Source organism: Lolium rigidum, chromosome 2 (genome assembly GCF_022539505.1).
Source record: "Lolium rigidum isolate FL_2022 chromosome 2, APGP_CSIRO_Lrig_0.1, whole genome shotgun sequence".
NCBI lineage: Eukaryota > Viridiplantae > Streptophyta > Magnoliopsida > Poales > Poaceae > Lolium > Lolium rigidum.
Window position 1 is genome coordinate 25,209,839 of NC_061509.1, and position 3,963 is coordinate 25,213,801.

The window sequence follows — 3,963 nt, forward strand, 5'->3', positions numbered from 1 at the left end:
CCCCCAGTCGGATATGGCTTGTAGAAGCCGGCCCAACTACAGCATTGGCGGCCGTAGCTAGGCCGACTAGGACCTAGAGCCAGCCGACTTCCGGACCAGCCGGCCACGGCGCCAGCCGGCCACGGCGCCAGCCGGCTGCTCCTCAGCCGGCCTTTGCCGCGAGCCGGCCAGTGGTCAGCCGGCTGCTCCGCGTCCATTGCCCTACCCGGGGTCTTCCCCCCGACAACAATACCTGTTACCAATCCTGAAGACGAACTATCCGTGGTCGGCTTTGCAGAGGGTGTGGGTGTCATCTTCGTTTGCTCAGGTGCTGGCTTGTTCATGATCAAGCTCAGTTCTGGGCAGGTTAAGAAGGTTGATGAGCCCGGAGAATACTTTAGCGTGCTGCCCTACATGAGCTTCTACCTTCCAAGTATGATACTGGCCCTTGCGTCTTATCTCTTACAGCTTCTGTATGTTTGTTTAATTTTTTGGTTATGGTTTGTGAATAATTAGTCATAATGCAATCGATATGTGTTAGTTATATTCACATACAGAGCCTGCCAAGTTCTATTATCTGTCCTAGAGATAACTTAATATGTTCAACTAAAAAGCATAACGTACTTTATATTAACAAGTTGGAATGAGTGCTAGGACATAGCTCACCGAAATGCTGAAATGAAGTTGGTTATGAGTTTTGTGCATGATATATTTTAGATCATACCACATTATTGTTGCTAGTAAGGACTAACTGATCAAAGTCTGCTGCTGGTTTCTTTCAGAACTGATACTATTAAGTATCAAGTCATTGTTTTTTCTCTATTCACCAGTTTACTTAAAATTGTGCAAGCCATGTTTTGTCGAATCCTTTGAGATCCTGATGAAAAATCCTTTCAATCAATAGGTAAATTTGTAATCGTAGAGCTAATTCTAATTCTTTCATTCAGTATGATTGTCTCTGCTACTCTTGCTAGTAATCTTAAATCAGCAATGATTAATTTGTTTGAAATTTACGAATAGTTCATCATTCTATCACATTTCAGATAGTGTGTCGCAAGTGGCAAGTCCATATATACATGGGAAAACTAATAAATAGAGTTCATTTCATTTTATTGCTAACAATACTTTTTTTTTCGAATTTTCATTGGGGGTCGGGAGAGGTTCCCCACCTGAATGCTAACAATATTTGAAGATAACTTAATCTGAAAACTCGTGATCGCTTTTTGCTAGGATTTATTGGTATTTCTTTTTTCTGATATGGCAATGAACAAGCTTAATAATCGAACTTGTCTGTTCTGACCAGCAATAGTCTGAGTGCGCACATTTTTACAATGTTCATCAGTACATACTGTTCTCAATATATTCTTTAAATTTGAAGGTAGGTGTAGACGTGTAGTTTATTTATCTATTCCTAATGCTGTATCAAAACTGTTGTGTTTTTCAAACTGCAGCTATGAGTTTGGCTTTTCGTTGGATTGTTACTGGTTGTTTGACTTCTTATGCTTGCATAAACAGGCAATAGTGGTGGACATGATGCAACTGATCTTCCGCACAATACTTAAGAGGACTTTCTGTCGTGATGTACTGGTTAGGCAGGTAAGTTTATCTTCTGCATGTATGTTTAGTTATCTGATCTGTTCCATCAAATAATGTAGTGATATCCTTTCCTTATGTTAGTGTAGGCTCTTCTCACTCTAGACCCTCCAATGACCGATGACTTGGAACCGTTCCTCATTCTCTATTGTGCATATGTTCGTCCCTGCTCAGAGAGAGACTACTGTCATGCTAAGTAGTAGCAAATGAACTAACCCTTTGCCGTGCTTCAGGAATATATTTTTGTTTTACTTTGGGAGTTTTATTTACTCGTTGCTGCATCACCTTTAACTGTTTTTTCGTTGTTTTGTGTATCTCAAGTCCTAGTATGTATGTGCATGCTGTAAGTAGCATTAATCAAGCATTTATTTTCATATATTTCCTTTATTCATACAGACTTATAGGGTTTGCCATTTCACATTCCTGCTTATTCTGGATTATTGTAATACCTTAGTGAAGTAACGATAGACACAATACTTGAAGAGTATGCCTTTGCTAATCTTATACCTCTGTTTATCGTTTTGCTTGGAGTCATTTTAGTTTTATCGATGATAATTCTGGTTTAAGGCTGTTTGGTTAAACATTTTCTCAGCATGTCGCTTGTTATCCACCAGATTTTCATATATATCTAATTGGGCATTAGCCACTAGTATAATTTGGCCGGTCCAAACTATATGTAGCTATGCTTTATGTGCAGTCTAATATTTCAGTTTTAGCCGCCATGGATATTTAATACTTCATACCAAACAGGGGAATCGAAATGACACGACTAGATAACTAGTAACATGCATTATTTTACTAGCATGTTAACAGTAATGTAGTGCTGAAAGTACTTCTTAATGCTGTGCAGAGTAAAAAATGGCAGTAATTTTGGATCGAAGGAGGTATCAATTAGTAAGATGAGACAGGGTCCCTTGCCTGAGGCTTTTACCTCAAGAAGTTGATAAAATTCGTTTTGTTAGTGACTAGCTAGCTCGTACATTTCTGTAAGTTGGCTATGAGCTAGCCAGAATTTATGATTCCTACTCCAGGAGACCCTCTTTTGGTCTGTACTCACTACTCAGACTAGTGTAGCCAAAATCTTACAATAGTTGGAGTCGAAAGTGTACTACCAGACTACAAATTACCTACTGCTGTTCTCTGTTTCCGATATTGATTTTTTCTAATACTGCTTAGTCAGTTCAACTTTGGAGCTTTTGGCACAATTTCCAAAAATTGTGAAGCTAATGTTTTCTCTTTGAGTCATACAGAAATTTTGAACTCTAGTTTCTTTGGCTGACGATATTACTTCCTCTGCAGGTATCTACTACAATAACATTCTGGTGGCTGGGATGCAGAAATGGGCTGTTGGGTAATTTCTTCCATTTGTATGCTCGACGCGGAGATCGGCCCTCTATGTAGCTTTCAAGTGCACTTGTAGGATCACTTAATTTGCCAACTTCTGTCTATTATCTCATATCCGTCAACTGTCGTGAAGGTTGTAGGCACATTGACTTGCTCTGATTAATTAGTATGATTAATTAGTACTTTACTTGTGGTGCGTTGACCATGCACTTGGAGGAATTAATCGCTTAATTCGCTAACTTCCGTCCATTATCTCATTTCCATAGACATTCATCAACTGTCATGAACTTGTGGCATGCTGACCTGTCAACTCTTGCGGAAAATTGAGTGTGTGCTTTTGATTACCTTCTGTGTTGTGTCAAGCATGGAGATTTCAATGTCGGGTGTCTGCATATGTTCCTTGATGTCCCATTTTGTGTGTTTTTTACTTTTTGTTGAATTTGTATCTGGCTCCGAGCTTGATATTTAGTGGCTAAATACTGACTACTGAGTGTTGAATCGCATCAGTAATCCGACCTGGGAGTTGGGAAGAAGCTCCTGTATGTTGAATCGTTCCTGACTTTGCCACTGCATAAATAGCTGCCAGACTGAACCAGGTCTGGCTTTTAGAGTTCTTTAAGTTGTGTAGCTAGAAGTATTAAGTCTCTGGTTTACGGAGTGAATTTCCTTTTGTAGATCTTTCTCTAATTCTTCAATTGCTCCTTTTTTCTTTAATAAATTGGGGAGCGCTTGCCTAAATTTTGGATTATTTTATTAGTTTTGAAGAAATAAATGCCTCACTTCTTCCTTGTAAAATGATGAATAATCTGGTTGGTGTGATCAGGACCTGAATAGATGAACCAAGGCCAAACTTCTACTATGCATTGATAACCGCCTTTGGTTTAACATTCACAAACTTCTATTAGCTGCATGCGCTCATCATCCAGTTGTGCATCGAGAACTCAGTAAGTTGAATCTATATTTGTTCAGTAGGAATGATAGTCTGGTAATCTGTTTGTCACTAGGAAGGAATGATGCTATTTTGCTACCAGGAATGTTTTTCTTCTG

The 3,963-nt window shown here is 39.2% G+C and overlaps 1 long non-coding RNA gene across 1 annotated transcript; it reads left to right on the forward strand.

Annotated features, from left to right (window-relative positions):
* The first annotated feature begins 230 nt into the window (after nucleotides 1-230).
* LOC124686105 lies at nucleotides 231-2,987 on the forward strand. The gene is made up of 3 exons (XR_006997721.1): nucleotides 231-412; nucleotides 1,495-1,575; nucleotides 2,872-2,987. It is a non-coding gene; the product is annotated as an uncharacterized LOC124686105 (long non-coding RNA).
* The last annotated feature ends 976 nt before the right edge of the window (nucleotides 2,988-3,963 follow it).